The sequence below is a fragment of the Petromyzon marinus genome, chromosome 10 (genome assembly GCF_048934315.1).
Source record: "Petromyzon marinus isolate PM22_M1 ecotype Great Lakes invasive population chromosome 10, UKy_Petmar_22M1.pri1.0, whole genome shotgun sequence".
Lineage (NCBI taxonomy): Eukaryota > Metazoa > Chordata > Hyperoartia > Petromyzontiformes > Petromyzontidae > Petromyzon > Petromyzon marinus.
Window position 1 is genome coordinate 15,133,279 of NC_133676.1, and position 21,741 is coordinate 15,155,019.

Sequence of the window (21,741 nt, forward strand, 5' to 3'; positions counted from 1 at the left end):
GCTCACGAAGAAGGAAACGTCTCAATATGCATAGCATTCGTATCACATTCTGTATAAATAGCAAAACCAACTCGTTCCACAATCCACGGTTGAAATCTGCTGAGATTAGAGTGCCTGCCTTATTTAAGTTTGTGATTTCAAGCCTGGTCAAGGTTTTACGTGTAACATGATTCCTCTCCGGTGAACACACGGTTGGCTACGTGCAGTGCGAAATAAGTTCAATGTGCATACCTACAATGCATACCATTTCATGGGAAGTCGGCAGTGATTGTTACTTTCGTTTATGCATCACTGTCAATGCAGCATCACACACAATATATACGATTGTACTGAGCTGAACTTATACACCTGAATGGAAAATTCCAGCCACTTTTTCAGGGCTGCTCATGTAGAATGGGGCAATGACGGGACTCATTGGGAGTGCATTTGCTGCTTGTTGTGGCCGCTCGCGGTTCGAAGCCATAAAGTTAAACATGCGTGCCATATTCATCACAGTGCATGTCAAAGATCCAATCGTGTCAATAGAAGAGGAAAAAGGCCATTGTGTGCTGGCTTCACGATCTGATTTTGATACGTAATTTGCACTTTACTTGATTGGGAAAAAAACGTAGCGATATTTCGCCCCCGACTCCGAAAACTTAGCAGGGCCCTCCGGAAAAGGAATCTTGAGGCTGCGTGATGTTTAATAGGTAAACGAGTGGCATAAGCACCAAGTGGATTAATAAGCAGTGTTCATTTGAGCAGGTCGATGTCGGAACTGGTCGCTAAAGACCTCCCCAATCAGGCTGCGGATATGTAATCCACTTCACTCTCACGCACGCCATTGTTTCACCACTCCTCCTGTTTGGCTACCACCTTGGCTACATTGCCTCTCTCTGCCTCAATCACAATCAAAGGAGTATGAATACAATTCAAATGTAATTTTTTTAAATTATCGTGTAAATTTGAACAGGAGTAGCTGTGGCAAAGATACCGTGTACCATCTCCACAATCAATGCTACCATCTGGCAATTTTTTTTTATTTCCCCAATTATGTGAGAATGCCATAAGGGATTCTGCAGAGAAGCTGTTGATGAATCTCCATAAGTAGCCCATGCAGCCAACACGCCACTGCATCTTGCCTAACAGACGTGCTTCAAGATTTAAGAGTTGGCTTTTAAAATTTGCCGATTTCGTTTTTTCGCTTAAAGTTACCCCACTTATGCTAGTGTCTGCCCAATGAAACACGACCAAGCATTCAAGAAATACAACTGATAAATATTTAGCTTTTACATATACATTAACTCTCCATTGTGTGAGATATACACGTGTTATTTTCGGGGAAATTGAGTGTAACGCGTATGGGTTTCACATTATGCGTGCTCCTATTGAAATGGAGGGATGATTTAAACAATTTTGCCAACCGAAGTGGAAACACATGGTTAACGCGTTGAATAAACTCAAAGTGACATGGACTGCTGATAACATGCCGCTTTCCACCTCGTGAAAAAGACACACAGAATTCAACTTTCTCCAGTGCCTTCCCATTCATCAGCGCGTGTGTGCATGAAACCTTGAAACCTTGTCATTATTCACGAAAGCAATTGTACTAAATTGTATAGTCACTCCGATTTCATATCTCAGTCACCCCACAAACAATGCGCCCTCTTATCTCTGACAATGAGAGGTCACTCCTTTTTTTCCCCTGCAGTCTCGGAATGGCCTTTTCTCTAGCTATATGTACTTTAGCCTATCTGTTTCTATATGTATGTTCAAGCCAAGAGAAGGCATTTGTTAAATGTTACAGTCATATGTGTAATTGTTGGAATGTACCACTACTTCCAGGTCACTTTGATGAAGAGTTCACGGGTGATATGGCTACAGATAAGAGGCAAATTCTTTGGGTCTTTCGGTTAAAGTCACGTAGATAGGTTCAAAGAAAATAACAAAAAAGTAACAAAAAGCTACGACGTTTCGATCACAACACAAGCGATCGTCATATAGCATATGCTTATCCACCAAAATAAAATAATAAAAATAGTCCATCAATCAACAGGCTCTCTGGAACAAAAAAAAAAACCTGTTTTTTACTTTTCCAAATCTCATCAGCCGAGTGTGGCCTGTTATAAGACGTTATAAGCAAAACCCATCCACAAATACAGTACGGCCATTACAATTTTTACATTGACGTCATGCTTTTTTCTTACCTATGTCATCCTTATTGGCTTGCCCAGTTAAGGCATACATATGCGTATATATAATATGAATTTGGCATTACATAACCAACACATTCATTTGTAAACAGTTGTTGCTTCCATCTTCCTGTAATGTACATACCATGGTGAGGCTACACAGGTTGTAAATGGTTTCCTTATTTTACAAGATTGCTTAGACAACAATTCAAGCTTGCTCGTGCTTACAGGAAGATTGAGCCACTGAGATTAAGTGAAAAAGCGGCTGCATTGCTTCGTTTTTAAAGAAAGCACAACAGAGCTCCAACAATGGGGGGGGGAGCCATTAAACTAGTGTGGTGGCAAAACTTATTTTCATTTTCATTTCCCTGCAGGGCCCAGATCAACGCTGCCAGGGCTCTCTGTACATGAGCAGCTACGTATGCCTCACGCACACCACCAGCCTCTGCCATTGCGCAGCTATTAGTTCTGATAAATCAGCAGCTGACACGGCTGGATTTTTGCTCGGCAAAATCCCCACTCACGACCGTGACATTTATAAGGGAACGTTACCTACTTCGCATTCATCAGTTAGACTATTCAGGGGAAAAAAACTATTCTTGTCAAAAAATCTTCACGCTTAAATTATATTGATGTTACATTCTGCTGGGTTTTTTTTACACAAGTACAAAATTACCCATTCTTTCCTATTTGAATGCTTGTTTGTCTTTTGTTAAGCATCACTGGTGAAATATTTCTGTAGCATGAAAAGTTTAATAACTGCAAGATAAGCAAAATAAAAATAAGTAATCCGAGAACTTGAATTCCTGGGTTAGCAGAGTCGCCAGCTATCTCTCATTTCCTCATTGTGGATATTTCACTGTATCATTTAAATATCTGTAAACCTAGGATAGACCCAGGTAAGATTCAGCTAACAACTACTAATGGTGACGAACATGACCAGAAATCAAACCTGGGTAGGTTGAATATAGTACATTCCAACAGCCGATAGCGATTGTAATTGTTAATTTTCAGGGTCATAATTCAACATGAAAAACATGATTTTTTAAATGGAATTAATCTGGGCCTCCTGTGGCAACAGGGATGAGTTGAACCCATTACATGTAAAATATACACATAAAAAATATGTATTCTCACACACAGATTTTGCTGGCTGTTTCATGAGCATAACAATCGATATTAATCAATGAATCGATGCATCATCACATCCCTTCAAACCACAACAGCTCTAATCTGCTCCGCATATTTAATGTAAATTTACACGCTCATACACACACGTGCACCACTCTGTACGCATATACATCAGAAAACCCATTACAAAAACTCAGGACGTAGCATTTTTTCTACACGTGCATAATGCATGAATGTAAAACATTTTTAATAGAGCGGCACTTCTTCTTCTTCCGTATGGCTGACGTACATGCAGAGCAGCAATTGCAATTTCACATTCAGGTGGTCAAGCCAGACAAGCGCGTTGCAGCACTTAATGACGTAAACAGAACAACACACGTGAATCATGGTACAGCATCATGTAGGGCGGTAGCTTTGAGCAATGGTAATGCTTGCACCTCACAGCAAGAAAGCCCAAGGTGTTGAGTTTGTATGTTCTCCCACTCTTCTGTACGGGCTTCCTCTCGGTTCTCCCAGTTCCCCCCCACCCCCCCAGAATAGAAGTTCAAATTTACCGACAAATGACTCACGTAGTCGCAATCATCTCCCTCTACTGGCAGACCAATGTTCATTGCCGAGCCAGTTACTGGACAAGGAGGTCCCATGATGGAGCAGCTCACCCCAAGCTCTCATTACTCTGACAATGCAGTCTTTGAGCTGTACGTCTTTTGGCGTCCTCTGTTCTAACACCGTTTTGAGACTAGGCTCAAAAGAAAGCTGTCTCTGGTGTGGACCAATCAGTTTAAAAGACAATGCATATATTATCAGAGTATGTTTTTGTTTGCATTCTGACCACAAGCATTGTGGTTCATGCAGACATGATTCCTTGTAAAAGGTTTCAGTTTGGTGTTTTAACATCTTAACACCTGTTTGTTGCCAGAAAAAAAGGGAAGACCTATTCTCAGTACTGCTAACTTCCTACAAAGTATTGCTCATTTTACTAAGCCCAGAGAAATAAAGGGTGTGAGTCAGCCCCTGGCGGGGACTTGAACTCGCCTTCTTTCTGAACATGTGTCCTATGCTTCGCCAATAACGCCAACCGAATGGAATGATTTTGTTCGTATAGTTCTTATGAACTGATTCTCATGGGGGGGGGGGAATAAGCCTACGCAAACACTTTCCACTTGTATCTACTGGCAGTGTCACTTTCCGTCGGCTATTTTAGCACATGCACGTGCACACATTAACACCTAATGAAGCTTTCTGTTCATCGTGAAGTTTCATGCCTAATAAGTATCATTTTCACGCGCTAACAAATATTTCGCTCGAGGGGAAGAATAAATGTGTCAAGTTAGCTTTCATAATTTGCCACAAAAAAGTGAGCAAAAAAACGAGAAATATGAAAACAAATTGTCATCATCTTTATTTTATAGAACACTTGGGGGTTTGGACAGCGGGCAGTCAAGAGTGGTTGATAGGTGAAATACATTTTAAAGCTTAGTCTTGAATATTGAAACAGTTGAACGACATAATGCATTTTCAAGGATGAATGATATAAAAAAAAGAACAATGATATTGTTTGATTCGTAGGAAAGAACACCTTAGGGTGATATGGAAAGGGGCTAGTGGTCAGAGGAATGCAATGGTGCATGATTGTACACCGTTTGATTTGTATAAGCCTGCAAGGGATAGCCTCGGGTCGCCAAAACCAATGATGGAACGGCAGACGGAATACATTCGTGAGAGATGACCAAAGGGTGGATTGAACAACAGTCTTACGGGGAGAAAGCTAAGCCAAAATGCAGAAGCATTTATTTAGGTCTACTCCATCCCCCATGCCCAAAACAAGCAAGGAGAGGTTCTGATCTCTCTTAGTGGGTAGAAGGCAGTAGTGGAAACTCCACATTCCTATGACATAGAGAAATATATCCGGAACAATGACCACTGTTCACAACAGTGGTAAAGACGTAGTGAACCCTTAAACGGGTCGACCCTCCAACTGGAAATTTAATTATCCACCCACATTCATGAACGACAATTATAATAATAATGATTTAGATTTTTATGGTGCCTTGAAACGATGGATCTCAGTGTGCCGTGCCTGTAAAGGAGTGAACCAAGTCAGAATTAACCAGGGAGAGAAAGACTAAAGAGACAAGATACAGATCTAGAGAGAGGGCAGGCCATTTAAAACAATGGAGTGGGGTCTTCAGCCAAGACTTAATGAATAATGATTGACTGACATTTCAAGGATGATGATGACAATCATGATTGACATGATTATGTCTGTTTTGATGCCAATTCCAGTGAGTGCAGCAATGTCAATGATGACTGAAAATTGATTATATTGGACGATGCAAATAATGATCATGACATACTTCACCTTCCAAATTTGAAACTTACCCACAAAAAGTATTAATTTGATGAAGCCCACAAAGCAGACTATGCCCATCTGTGAATACCTTCTGCTATAATAATTGTCACGATATTGTGTTTAAGTAATGCATAAGTGGAACACATTCTAAATTAAATGAATGTGTTTACCAAGTAGGGCCAACTGAGCTAAATAGTTATTTTTCAGAAGGGACCTGGCCACAAATGATAGCTCAACGAAGTGGCTTATCACGTGGAAATGTATAGCGGCCAAATACTCTAAACGCGCGTTGATTCTAAATGTGGGGGGGAAATCCGGAGAGCCTGCAGTAGATTCCACGCGAACACGGGGAGAGAGACACGCAATACCACAAACATACAGGCGTCATGGTCGAGATCGAACCCCCGACCTCCTGCATACCATGCGAGGTAGTTAACATCTCGCCACCGTGTCGCCCTCAAATCAATAGAAACCAATGCTACCCACACAGCTAAATCCACACGGTGCAATCCAGTGTGTAATGTGCAACAGAATGCACGCGAACCAAACGTATTAATCTGCCAATTGCTGATCATGTCTGACCTTTGTTGTGCATTGATATTTGCTGCTGCAACTTTAATTACAAAAAAGCACCACTACCACTAATTGCAGGCTTACGAAAATCATAATTATGGTTTCAGCCGAGCGCATCAGCATCAATGAGCATATTGTGAATTGATAGAAAATTACAAACTTTGACTAAAATAAAAAATGGAATAAATAAAGTTGCATAATTATAGGGCTTTATTTACTCGGGCAAGCCTCACGCGGTATGCTTGGTCAATTTAGTATTTTGAATTTAGGAGAAAGCACATGAATATTAGGGAATTACACAATAATATCCACACGCACAGGGGAGCCATGCCTTAATTTATTTCATTCATGTTTGTAAAGTGTCTAATAATGTAGCTGTAAATTGCCTCGGTGGGAGCGTATCTCCCTGCCTTAATCCTCTTTTAATGTATATGTTTGCTACTTCATACATTCAATTGTATTTTAGAATTGCTGTACTTTTCAAAATAAAAGACTTGTTTTGCGAGAGAATTATTGATTGCCTCAATGTCCATTTAATAATCGTTTTGTTAAATATTTTACTAAAGCTAGGCATAATAGTTTTTGGTATTCAGCTCATTCACAATGTTGGTTGACCACTGGATTGCTATTCGTAGAGGCAGACTGCGATAAAACTGACGGCATAGGGAGGTGAGCAAGAGCAGGATTAGGTGCTTTTGGAAATCTGATTTGATCATGAAAAGCAACGTACCAATGTGCTTAAAGAAATACACATATGTATGTTGAACTTATTTCGCACCGTACGTAGCCAACCGTGCTAATCGGAGGTGCGGGGGAAGGACAACAAACTAAACATGAGAAGAACATCTGCAATAATTGGATTTTACATGATATGATGACACATGGATTAGAAACATAGTCACTGGTAAAGAAAATATAACATTCTAATTTGTATGGTATATGAGATGAATAAATACAAATCAGCACACAAGATAACCTCATGCAATCACAGGTGGGCTGTATTGCAAACGTCAACAAATGCAGCAATAAAATTAAATGTATTTTTAAAATCCTGTAGGCTGTGTATAGCTTATAGCCATAGACATCTACAAATTAGTATGACTGCACTTGTTTACCGAGGAAAGCTTCACTGACTTTCATGACTGTTTGAGGAGGGTCCTGCCAAGATTTCACAGTCGGGAGGAAAATATTGCTCTGTGTAATCCCTATTGAGTAATTTGCAGGTAAGTTTTCACATTTGACAAATTTTGACCGTGACGTTGACAGACAGCATGCATTTTTATGATGAATGGACCCACAGTGTTAATCAGGGCAACCACTGAATTTGAACTGTGAACCTCTCCAACAAGCGACTAATGTATTACCGCTGGGACGTGTCACCGCCCATTACCCCTGCATGCATAGGAGCAGTCTTTGTCAACCAGCACAGGTGAGCTGTGATGCATTCAACAGTTTAACTGTGTCCAGATATATTTTTAGTTTCTGACCAGTACACAATATTATCGTGTTACTTGTTAAGCAAGATCTTGTAGGATGCCTCAAAAACATTAAAGGAAAGAGACCTGAATCCTAGATAGCCACAAGAAGAGGCTGATTATATAAGCGATGGAGATCGATGGCATGGAATTCAAGGGCCTGACGTGAAGACTCTTCACGCTTTGAGGGGCTGGTATCTCTTATACCCAGCAGCAAGATCACAGTCTTCAGTCCTGGGTCTTGACTCACTACCAGTGCCCGTCTGAGCCAGTTAATCTTGCTATTTTTATTTAAATATCTGGCTTTCTTGCCCTAATGCTGCGGCTGCCTTTATTCCGCAGAGTGCAGATTTGAACTTCATGGCGGGACCCCGGGGGTCCCATAAGCCCCCGGCTCACGCAGAAACATTATGATGTAAACAAAAACTTTTCTCTTTTCACCAATGGGTTTGAAGGATGGTGGCAAGTGTTGTCTTGTTAAACTAGGCCTTTAAAACTGAAAACTACTTAACTGCAGTACCTCTATTTAAATACACTATCGAAAAAATAATTTACACCACTCTGTCAATCATCGTTTTTCTCAGTGTGGATTTGTGAACACACTTTGTAAACGGTACATAAAATAGTACGCGTTTTCAATGCGCTGTTCATATTGTAACAGGCGTTTATACCAATGTTACTCTACAGAGTAGTGGGTCGCCGCTCCTCTTATCCGCAGTGATACAAGCGGTATGTGGGGACTATGGCTTAACCGCAAAAAAAACCTATCTGCACAGATACATACGGACAAGAGAAGTATTATCAAACAGGAGGAATTAACGGTGCAACACATCTCATCTGTTAAATATCTGCAGGTAATAGGATTGTCATCGATTGATCCTGGCTGCAGACATTGGTAGGTCACAAATAATAATGACGACTCAGGTCCTTTACAAATAAAGGACCTAAGTCGTGTAGGCAGCTTGAGCAGCTTTGGAAAAGACTTGTTATGATCCTGCCCATACCCGAGCATCGAGTGCGTTCGCTTGTTCAGCTCTTCTGCGCATTCGTCTTCGCTGCTGGGCTTGGACGACACGACAACAGAAGGATCCGCGCCAGGTGGGTCGCGGCGTTTATGTGCGCGGTGGGACGGAGTCGCCAAAAATAAATGAATGAATTACGATTTTCACTTACGTTTATTCGGGACCCTGGGGTCCCCCCATAAGGTTCATTTGACCTCGGCCATGTAGTGAGGGAAAAAAGTATTTGATCCCCTGCTGATTTTGTACGTTTGCCCACTGGCAAAGAAATGATGAGTCTATAATTTTAATGGTAGGTTTATTTGAACAGTGAGAGACAGAATAACAACAACAAAATCCAGAAAATCGCATGTCAAAAATGTTATAAATTAATTTGCATTTTAATGAGGGAAATAAGTATTTGACCCCCTCTCAATCAGAAAGATTTATGGCTCCCAGGTGTCTTTTATACAGGTAACGAGCTGAGATTAGGAGCACACTCTTAAAAGGAGTGCTCCTAATCTCAGCTTGTTACCTGCATAAAAGACACCTGTCCACAGAAACAATCAATCAATCAGATTCCAAACTCTCCACCATGGCCAAGACCAAAGAGCTCTCCAAGGACGTCAGGGACAAGATTGTAGACCTACACAGGGCTGGAATGGGCTACAAGACCATTGCCAAGCAGCTTGGTGAGAAGGTGACAACAGTTGGTGCGATTATTCGCAAATGGAAGAAACACAAAAGAACTGTCAATCTCCCTCGGCCTGGGGCTCCATGCAACATCTCACCTCGTGGAGTTGCAATGATCATGATAATGGTGAGGAATCAGCCCAGAACTACACGGGAGGATCTTGCCAATGATCTCAAGGCAGCTGGGACCATAGTCACCAAGAAAACAATTGGTAACACACTACGCCGAGGAGGACTGAAATCATGCAGCGCCCGCAAGGTCCCCCTGCTCAAGAAAGCACATATACATGCCCGTCTGAAGTTTGCCAATGAATATCTGAATGATTCAGAGGACAACTGGGACAAAGTGTTGTGGTCAGGTGAGACCAAAATGGAGCTCTTTGACATCAACTCAACTCGCCGTGTTTGGAGGAGGAGGAATGCTGCCTATGACCCCAAGAACACCATCCCCACTGTGAAACATGGAGGTGGAAACATTATGCTTTGGGGGTGTTTTTCTGCTAAGGGGACAGGACAACTTCACCGCATTAAAGGGAGGATGGACGGGGCCATGTACCGTCAAATCTTGGGTGAGAACCTCCTTCTCTCAGCCAGGGCATTGAAAGTGGGTCATGGATGGGTATTCCAGCATGACAATGACCCAAAACACACGGCCAAGGCAACAAAGGAGTGGCTCAAGAAGAAGCACATTAAGGTCCTGGAGTGGCCTAGCCAGTCTCCAGACCTTAATCCCATAGGAAATCTGTAGAGAGAGCTGAAGGTTCGAGTTGCCAAACGTCAGCCTCGAAACCTTAATGACTTGGAGAAGATCTGCAAAGAGGAGTGGGACAAAATCTCTCCTGAGATGTGTGCGAACCTGTTGGCCAACTACAAGAAACGTCTGACCTCTGTGATTGCCAACAAGGGTTTTGCCACCAAGCACTAAGTCATGTTTTGCAGAGGAGTCAAATACTTATTTCCCTCATTAAAATGCAAATCATTATATAACATTTTGACATGCGTTTTCTGGATTTTGTTGTTGTTATTCTGTCTCTCACTGTTCAAATAAACCTACCATTAAAATGATAGACTGATCATTTCTTTGTCAGTGGGCAAACGTACAAAATCAGCAGGGGATCAAATACTTTTTTCCCTCACTGTATGCACGACAGCAACCTGATACAGATTTCCCCAGTTCTTCTACAGTACGTCAGGTGCACCTAATGCAATTAATGAAAATGTGCTGGTGACCGGCCAGCGTTCAATTACGTTAATCAGCCAAATTTGGCAGAAGCCACTTGAGAAATCTTCAGCAGACCATTGTGCATTTTAAAGATTTTGAGTCTGAATAGACAGCTGTTTCGCGAAGCCATTTAAAAGCAATTTTAGAAATTTATGGGAAACCACAAGGGATGAGAAATGCTTTTTTGGAAGATTTTACAGATGCGTTTTGATTAAGTAAAACTGTGACCACAAATAAGTAACAATAACCTACTGATTTACTCGTAAAAAAATATATTTTTCAACCACCTGAACAAATTGGTGTTGCTTGTCAGAGAAATAATGGGTTTACATTTTTCTCTAGAAAATCACGTCCAATCATATTTGAATATGTGTTGATTTTGTATTTCACAGCCTTGGCATGAAGCTTTGGTAAATAAATGTAGAGATGGACTCGTTGGATTACACAGACATCATGGTGTGTGCATGACACACCTCTACCTGCAGAGATGACAAAGGGAGGGAAGTTAGAACAGAAAATCGATCGCTGACCCACGTGTATGGAAGAAATCTTCCCACAATGCAATCTGCCAGCAACATATTGCAAATTTACTCTTAATATAAATTCGTTTATTAGTAATAATTTAAAAGGATTTGTCTGCTACCCAACAGCCTCTATTATATACCTATTCATATCCCGATTGAAACATTGGTATTTAATAACAACTTTTCTTAAGATCGAATTCTCATCAGGTCCCATGGTGTGAAGGGCAGTCTCCAACACTTATTATCCACTTTCTCTCTCTCTGGCCTCTCATTTTATGTTTAACGCAGAAGGGTCATTGCCCAAAACGTTGCATATTATATATTTGTTTACTTGTAAGGCCACAGTATTATTGTTTATGAACGTGTGGAGTTGTATTATTATAAGTACATCAGCATGGTATAATACATATTTCAGATGATATATCCCATTTCCAATTACTTTCTTGGCATGTCCACATGGTACAAATACCAGTGTCACATTACTTAGAATCTGAGCTATTCAATTAAAATTGTATTGACTTCCCTTATGTTTACTCTCAGTGTGACAGTTAAAATATATAATGTACAGTCCTATTGTCAAGCCACTGCTGGATGAAGATCTCAACATGTCATTTCAATCATGATAGTTGTTTGTCCATACTTTACCACACTTGTCAATGCAGATTGGTGAAGGACCAGTTCAGATGTCACTCGCCATTATTGTGAGCCATGGCCAGGAATCGAACTCAGCTTTGCTGGGTTAAGAGCATAGTGTGTTAACCACAGTGTAGCAGCTCCCTCCACAACTGTTCTATAATATATAAACTTTGGATGAACAACACAAGTTTTTGATGAAAAAAAATATTTCCTAAGTTTGAGTTTGTGTGCCAGCACATGTTTGCATGGGTTTTGTGTTATAAAAAAAGTAGTCATATAGTTTAGAAACAGCCTTAAAAAAATACTTTGTCACAAAAGTCAAACTTTATCCCTGCTCAAATAAGGACTGGGACAGCACTCATCATCATCGGAGGCTTGAGCCCATGAGATGAAATTCAACATTCTTATGACAAGGACCAGTTTATCAATCATGAATACTACTGACTTCCACGTACATGGTAATTGCTATATCACCCCTGAAGGGATTATGAGTCAACTACTAGCTAGGATTTGAACTCTTTAGCTTTTTGCTTTTTCAATGCTTTTACTCTTTTGATATTTCTCTCCAATTTTAATCTAATTTTGTTCCCAACAATACAAGAATAACAAAAAAGTTTCAGAACTCTCTCAGGTAGCTAGCGGTGCCCTACCTCGTGTCAGAACAGCGGTAACCTCTATGCCCACACTGGTGGCACATCTTGTGTTGCACCCTCTAAAGCACGCGGCCACCCAATACCACGATTGCAAGAAGCACATTTCCTCTGCAAATAAAAGTCAATTAATATGAAGTAATCATAATGTGTATAAACAACTATGTGGAACAAATAGGCATGTTTTATTTTGTAGCTGAGCTTTGTGGCATAAAAAGCGATGGTCAAGATTTATTTTTGTCCACGGGGATTGCTTAGAAAATCTTGAAACTTCATTATCCCGCTCACGGTGAGGTCCACAGACTGCCCAGTCCTGCGAGCTGCAGTTTAATTTATATTTCAATTATTACGAGCTAGACTCCACTGGTTTGGATGTAATAACACAAGAAATTCATCAAAAGTATTGGGAATAGATTCTGCGGAGTTATGCGAATTCGCATTTTAATGTATACACAATGTACGACAGCCCGTCATTTTCAAAACATAGCTGCACATTTTACACAAAAGCAAACATATTTAGTTGCTTATTTTAATACGTTGTCACAAACCAAGTTTTTTTTTTCCCTGTATGCTTGATACACAGTACTCTGCTAGAAAATAATTATTTTAACATGATCGTACAATGCTGCATATCCGACCTTCACATATCCACCCTAAACAATTAACCAACCACATCCATTGTATAATTCATCCAATATGCCACCATTGCACTGTATATTTCTACCCAGCTATGACTTGAGCAATTTCCTCACAATCAGAAGGATGTCAATTCAAATCCTGGTCAAACATTGATTGCCAACCTCCCAACTGGGAATAATAAAAGGAATATTATTTTGTAGGATGTCATCAGTGGTTGTGTCAAGGTGAGAGTAGGGGGCACAGGTTGTGCATGGGTCAGTCAACCCATGGCACCCGGGTTTGTCCCGTGACCTCCTGCCAGCGGGCGTTCGACATTTCACGTGGCCTTAAAGTGCACATAGCCTGGCACGAGCGTCGTGGTGATGTCACCCCACTTAGTGGCGAATGGCAATTGTTGCTGGCAGTTGTTGTAGTTGCAATGATAATATTTTTTTTTATTTCCACCAATGGATGACTGCTAATGCGATTGACCATTGCCTAATGGTTACTTGTGTGTCCAAATGTGTGTAACATTTTATTCATCATGAAGACCGCTTTATAGTTTAGAATTGTTATGGTGGCTAGTTTGGCATTTCATCCCTTTCACCAATGACTTTAGAAATTAAAAAGAAGTCACCATCATGTTAAGTTTGGCATTGCACTATAATTTAGCAAAATTTAAGCGACGGAAATTCAATGAGACAGTACAGATTGGACGAAAAATAAACAATCCCGGAATAGAATCGTAACCTCAAATCATGACAATACATGGAATGGTGTAGAGAGTTATTGTCACATATTAACATAAAGTAATTATAAAGCATATCAAACAAAGTTTCAACATTAGATTGGTAAATGCTTGCAAGCTAGCCAATGGAAACCTTCATTATAATTAATTACAATTGAAATGTGTATAGAGCGCTACAGATACAATGTGTGACTATTGGCAATTTATGTTGATGAATTTCCTTCCAGGTAATTGGTTTCCCAGTTAGATGTCAAGTGTGCCTCGTAAAAAGTGACACAGACAAGCACGAGGCTGATTGATGATCAGCCATTGGCGAAAGAATTAAGTCATTTTGAAATGAGAACCATTTGCAAGGTATGGACCTGTAGCAGACTCATTGAGAGCCCTGGCACAGAAAGACACTGTGCCACTTTATTAGCATCAAGCATCGGGGAGTACAAATTGGTCTTGCAACTAAGACCAGTACAAATATCTCCCGTACAGCCTTAACAGACTGTTGGGGCAAGTGCTGTTAGCGAGCACCTATGAAGGCCGGCGCGGCACACGGGGGACCGGGTGGCAAACACCACACCCGGCCGTCTTTGTCTCCCAATTGGCGATGTTTACACCCCGCACCAGGTACTCATTTGAGGTTGAGTCGACCTAGGGGAGGCCCTTGACCGGTTCAGATAATCGTTGACCGGCGTTGCCCGTGAGCGACAATTGAACTTGCGTTTCCGGGTCCATAGCGCAGCGTGATAACCGTTGCACTATCGGTTGCGCTATCGTACTTGCAACTAATTACACACGCATATGGCTGTCCTGACGCAGGGCACACTGTGCAGGATCACAGGATTGTCATATCAAAGTTCCTCTGCACAATTGGAATTTTGCAAGTTCAAATGCCAGTCAGGAGTTGATCCCCACCCCCCCATCTCACGAATGTATTCCTCCACCCATTTTTGAGGACACCCTGGGTACACCAGACTGCTTTATTTAATCTCGTCCATACTGTGCTCAAACACCACACCGCAGGTCGCATCACTTTTCTTCCTGCTGCTTCCCTCGCCCTGCCAGGCTGCGGCATTGCCTCCCATCGTCCATTTCCACAACTTCTAATAGCTTTGGTCAGTGCAGGAATATTTTAAATATTACCTCATCCATTACACCCTCACTATGGCTGGCCACTTGATGTTTTAGGCTTGTGGGCCCTGGCGCAGCACCCAAGATTTAGTTGTATTCCTCCTGCCATTCCCACACCTCCGATTAGCACAGTTGCCTATGTACGGTGCAACAGAAGTTCATACATACAGTACATAGGAAAATGGAATTTCCACGCACGGACGCAAGGTGACCAGCAAAGATAAATAATGCATTCTTGCTCATTGGAGCGCCACCATAATCTGATTGGACTTTTTCGAGCACATGAAAGAGAGGTGTGGTCAGAGCCACACATTCATGGGCCATCCACGTTCAATCAGCCTAAATGTTGGTGGTCACATCACACCATGTAATCACTTGAGGCTGAGCTGACGTAGGGACCTAGGGGAAATCTCACGTGAGGTTCAGATCACAATGGCCTCTGGTGTGCATGGTCATGTAATTAACTGGGGTTCCTAGGAATCATAGCACATAGACTGCGAACTGTCACATGTGCACGCACATTTGCACACATGCACTCTTAATGTTTATAGAGACACTTTCAGAATATGTTCGGTTTCCTAAGACAAGGACTGGCCACTGCTTTATAGCATCTCCCCTTCAGAAATAATCCCTCTACTCATCATAGATTTTACACATCTCAGAGGACCTCATACCAATCTAAGGAAGTGCAAGTTCTTGATCAAAAGGAGTGTTATTGCATACCGTAAAAATAATATTCCGCTTTTGTGATTTTTACTGCGATCTCTTAAAAAAACTCATAGATGTCTGTATTAACAGGATTGACTCACATTATTATTACTATTATCATAAATAGCAAGTGAGTTGATCATTGACCATGATTATGGGCACTTTTAAAGTGCTCGGTACCATCACATTTTTGAATAGAAATACTTCACAATTGCCAATTCTATCATTGTAATTTTATATTGATACATTTATATTTTTATTGGAAAATGATGTTCATATGGCTGCATCAACCATCAGTTCCAGAAGAGAATACCCTCGTGAATGCCACATACAGAAATTTAAACGATATATGTTTTACTTTACTTCAGTACCCCCCCCCCCCCCCCCCCACTCATTAGCAGGACTCCATCTCAGGAGTGTCCTGCTCTTGAGTGTTTGGCCTGGTACCCTGTTGAGTGTTTCACACGAGGGAAGCGACAGCGTTGCCTGGAAGAAAAACCCCACGCATATGAGGCGATAACCCAAAATTGAGCGGCCATTTCAGAGACATTCTTTCTGTGCTCACTCCAATGGGCGCTACCTCGTCACCCCCTCCAATTCGAGGACCTCACCCAATTTCCACGTTTGCCCAAAACCCTCAAACCTACCATCGAGTTTATGAATCATAGGCAGGCACCACTAACAACTTGAATATAAATTTAATTATTTACTGGTATTGATATGTGATTGCATGATCAAGAACGAGCATGTGAAAAGTGTTGTCTTTTGCTTTATTAGGACCAACGCCGATCCCGAACCAACGCGAGTCTGCATCAATGCAATCCGGGAACAGCCAAGTAATGTTAAATATGCCCGTTCGTGCCCTGCAAACACAATTATGTATGCATCACGCTTGTGCCTCTATATCATGATTACTGGCTATACCGTTAATTTTACATGACCATCTGCTGAAAAATATATGAAGGGAGAAAAAAATAAGTGGCGGTGAAAAAATAATGTCTCACGAGCTAAGATCTTTGTGTCAAAGTGCACTTGAGGTTTTCAACTTTTAGAGATTCAAGAACCCCTATATATTTCTTTGTTTCCATTTTCTCTTTTTATCTTCCATGCAATCTTTCAACTGGTAATCTTCCAAGGAAATCTCCTTTCTGCTCTTCTGATGCACAAACGCTTGGACCCCCATGTCTCTAACCGCTGTTTCCTCACGATAACGTCATGCTTATCCGCCTTATATAATTTATATATTACTTATCCTCTTCTGCCACTTTTTGATGCCTTTTCCATTTATTAAAGCAGGCACTCTCGAACTGTATCTGCAAACTCCAGTAGCCAGAAGTAGATCGCATCACCGACCCAGCCACTGCTGAAATATATCAATCGTGATCCAATCACTGTGCAATGAACTGTCAGTTTAACTTGTTTTCTTGAGTCATTCTCCTTCCAAATTGTCGCAGATATCAGGCAACCCGCTTAACCCCGCAAACACTTGAATAAACGACCACTTTCTCTCCGTGTCACCTGCATATTAATTGCCAACTTTAACTTTTCGAATCTCCATCTATTGTCTCATTTCATACAAACGAATGTAATATAGCAGACTAGGAAGCTACAGGTGCCATTGCCCCAAACGTTTCCTATTGCATATATCTGATTTTAAAGCCACTTTGACAAACGTAGAGTTTTTTTTTTATATACATTTGGAAGTGGTAGTTGTTTGCCTACTTAATTATGTTTTATTCTGGCTTTCAAAACTGTATTCCATCAACGAAATTAATAATGTATATGTACGCTTTTTCACGAACATTATTACGGTTAGTAATTAGGCATCTACACAATCTAACCCAAAATTAACTAATTATGAATCGTAATTTTGGTCGTGATATCTACACGATCTAACCCAAAGAAATAAAGTATGAATTATGGAAATGCGTACATTAAGAAAACAGATATAGAACTGAAAAGGGTTAATATGTCTCCACGTTAAAAGGAATGTAAAGTGATGCTTATCTTTGATGATGATTCTGAACCAGTGGTGAATACGATTATTTAATTTTTACCACTGCCCCCGAGATGAAACATATATAATAGGTGACATTTTGACCAATAGCTTTTTTTATTGATGATGCTATGAAGGCAACATTTCCTCTGTCGGGTAGTATTATTGATAAATGTTGATTTTTTTTTATTACGCTTGTGCACCACTGCAAATGCAGTACCACAATTTATTTATTTTAATTGTGATCAAATGGTACTTATTTTAGCGACTCTGGAGGGGGGATGATGGGCTGAGTTCAGTTCCAATCAGGATTTTATCTCTCATCTGACCTCATTGAAAGTTGAGATCTCCGCTGCGATGCCACGTGGCCAAACTGATGCGTATACAACTACTGATCACACTTACAATAAATGTACAGGTGGGCAATCGGGTGGGAGGCCCAATAAGATCAGTCACGTGGAATTGGCAAATGATAGGCATTCAGTCGAGCGCTACACAATGGTTGGCACTTACAGCAAGGTGAGAGTTAGAAGTACAGAGACCAGTGCAAGCAGTGGAGAACCGGCTGAGACCCCCCGCCCCCCCCCCCCCCCCCATGGCGCAAAGATTGACAGCAGATTGAATGGGAATGCATTGTTTGCTGGAGCGGGAGATGAGATCACAGAGGCGGTAGAAGTTAGGGCATTGTGGATTTGTGAAGACAATGAGGGATTTTCTAGTTAAATGTGCAGATGAATGGGAAGGCAATGAGGGATTTCAGAACGGGTGTAATGCGATTGCTCTTCAGTTGACAAGCTCAGCAGCAGCAACAGCAGAATGCGAATGTAAATATATCGATTAAGATAGGGCTGCGCATGTTGTGTTGTGCTGGATCACAAAAACCTGCAAAATACTCACGCAGGTCTCAAGATTTCTGACATTTTTCATTTTACTTGCTGTCATTTAGCGGTCACATGTGTGTACGTATAAACGTTATTAAATATTTACAAAGGTTACAGACTCATCATTGCTGTGAGCAATGAGCCTTTTACTACTCCGGCAGACTGATTTCAAAATGAATACAAGCAATTTCGCGGATATTATATATTTTTTTTGCGCAAAGCACACATTTGAACTACACAACACTCGTCTGGCGCGAGTCAACGTGCCTGTTTAAATGAGCACCTGAAGCAGGAGGACTCATCCCCTTTGAGCCAGTGGCGCAAATTACACATTCCCCCAGCGGTGGTCATCCACCCGTCTCCGCTGACCACTGTTATTTCCCCACAAAGAAGTAACTTATTTTATTGAACCGACGGGGGCTAATAGGGTGAATAAACCCTGGACCGAAACCTAAATTCACGACTTCCCAATTTGTGAGCCGAGCCCCCTGAATCCGCAACTCCACGGGGCATTGCCAGCAAAGCACACGTGGGAGATGTGAAACGGTGCACCTCCGTGCACAACACCTGACCAGCAGCAAACAGACTTATTGGGGCAGCCAGTGATGAAAATAATCCAATTTAGTTAGGATGTTGTTCTCCAACACACATACACACGCATACTACATCTTAGTTTCACCCAGGTAAGAGAGCAGTTATGCATATTTAATTACGTCATAATGTCAGTTTGCAGCTGGGCTAATAAAAGTAATGATGATTTATGGCCCTTTATGAATCCCCTACTGGGTCGAGCTTCCTCGTGCCACGTTGGTCATACGGGTTGGACTGGTGAAAGGGGATGCCCAGGATCAGGTCACATATCACACACCACTGATGTCAGTGCTGGCTCTGAACAGAACTCAGATTGTTGGGTTGAGAGTGCAGCACACGAACCACTGCACCATGGCCTTATACCTGAATTATTTCCCTAAGGTCACTCATTGTATTTTTAAACCAGCTAATGAGATTTGTTCCCATCCAATGATCAATATAATACCTAACTAGGCACTAATTTCTAAGCAGGGCCTAATTAGCATTGTGTTTCAACCGTTCTAGTTAACCCCGTGAAGGGCATTGCAAGGCGTTGTATTTAATGGCCAAATCATCATTGTGAGCACGAAGCGCCCTATGGGTAGATGACAAACCGTGCTGCTGTTGCTTCATTTGAGAAAACTGCTGCACGTGCAAGTATCTTCAAGTGTAAGAAACAATACCAATCTGTTTAGGACTTCTACTGACAGCATTTCTGTTTGAGTGCCCTTTGGAGAGACTGGCCCCCAGCGTAAAATGCATCTGGAATTTTCCACCCCTGGTTCAGGGCTTGAACAATGCTCCGTTGAGCAGGGATACACTCTGACCTTTGATATCGGAAAGGGCAGTATACTCGGGTAGAGACATCGAGAACACACAATGAAAGCAATTGAAGGTATTGTAGTTACTGTACCTTTTTAAATTAAGATACCGTGCATACCAATTGCTCTACCACTGGCTGTAATCATCACTTACCTATCATAATGTAAGTATGCATTAATTCGGTTTTAGATAGATTAAGTAATACTGTCTTCCTGCTGAAATGAACAATGGGACGAAGTTTGCCTCCATTGACAGCCCTGAGCTAGTGGTGGAAATTCCACATTTTTTCTGGCAGAGGCCATTCTACATAAGATGGTCACCGTTGTCTTTCCCCGAAGATGGTACGCGTATTATCGACCGCAAGGGAACGAAAGGCAAAGGTCAACCTCTGAACAACGGTTCTGAGCTCGGACCAAGCTCTAACCACAGCGCGACCTGCATTTTTCGCTTGAAATATTTAATGATTGGGCATCGAAAAATAGGGAATGGGGGAGCTGGGTCGTGGTAATATCTTTTTAATTGCCCAAGCCCACTGCAACACAAAGAATCACACCCATACAGTTACGAGTGATGGAGCACATTTAGAGATTTCCCATTTGTGTCCTTAATGTCTGGGCAGTTCAATCACTCGGCAATTTTTATCGCTTTTTTTGTGCCACGTGGAAAAGTGATAAAACACCATTCGTCAATGGTACCAACACAGAAACGTCTCGCTCAGCCCCTGCCAGCACAGGTGACTCGCGGTAATAAAAGCAAAGGGATAAAGGAAAGGGATAAATTGTCGTGTGGACGTCCTTGAAAATGATCTACGCGTGATGTATGTTGTCTGGAAAACAACATTAAAGTTTAATCGCCTCATTACTCATAACTGCTACCCCGAGTTACCTTCGTGCTCCGCGTGTCACAGTCCCCGCCGCCAACTTCCCGGTGGCATCAAAACGCGCTTCGCGCAGAAAAAAACTTCAGCGGACAAAAGGAACGCGCGAATTTCCACCGACGTCGTCTCGAATAAATCCACGTGTCGTGACGAGGGGGCTTGTGCGGAGAGAAAGGGAAAAATAATAAAGAAAAACGAGAGCTCCCGTTGACAAAAATGCAGATTCTCGAACTAGGAAGCTTTGTTTCGTTGCAATTAGAAGCTTTCTCTGAAGCACTACACGCCTGTGTAGTTTAATAATCATGAAAATTTACATTTATAACGGCGCGTTTCATCCAAGGATCCAGAAGTTTGATCGCAAAATTAGAAGGGGCTGTCCCACGGCGATGCAGCATCGGCAGGCGACGGGATTCCCGAATTGCAGCCGCGCAACGCCGGAGCAAAGCGAGACGGAGCAATCTCGGCGCAGTTGAATCTGTGAGATGACGAAGAGCCGGCTGCTTGGCGGCTGACTGCGTTTCTCGGTATCGCTGTGCCACGCTTTAACCACACACGCACGCACGCACACACGCGCGCGCCTTTCCCCAGTAAGCGTGCGCTTGCATCGCGAGGTTTTTCCTGCGCGCATCGCACGCGCGGGTAGATCGGAACGGCGTGATGCGTTGACACGATGCACACGCGGACGCGGGGAGCGCGAGTAAAAAAGATAGCCGCAGCGAATACGTAAAAAAAAAAGAGTGAACGGGAAAAAAAAAACCATCATCCGCCAGTGTGTTTTACATCATTGCATTTGTAAATATATAATGAAAGGCTTGAATACATACGTGGAAAAAAATTGTAGGAATTAATTTTAATAATAGCATTGTCTTTTATACATGATCAGATTAGAAGAAAGTCACCAGCAAAGCGCTGCGTGGTTAACGGATACATTTTTTTTATCGGCAGATGTTTAAATAGATGCCTCCTTACTCAC

The 21,741-nt window shown here is 41.8% G+C and overlaps 1 protein-coding gene across 4 annotated transcripts in view; it reads right to left on the reverse strand.

Annotated features, from left to right (window-relative positions):
• The window catches only part of LOC116940843 (protein PALS2-like), a 226,327-nt gene that overhangs the window by 135,773 nt on the left and 68,813 nt on the right, over positions 1–21,741 (reverse strand). Inside the window, exon 1 of one of the 4 annotated variants that reach the window (XM_032951098.2) lies at positions 20,777–21,726. The exons of the other annotated variants lie outside the window; for them this stretch is intronic. The gene's annotated coding sequence lies outside the window, so the exon portion shown is untranslated. Of the gene's footprint in view, positions 1–20,776; positions 21,727–21,741 lie in introns of those variants that run through there. 4 annotated transcript variants of the gene reach the window in all.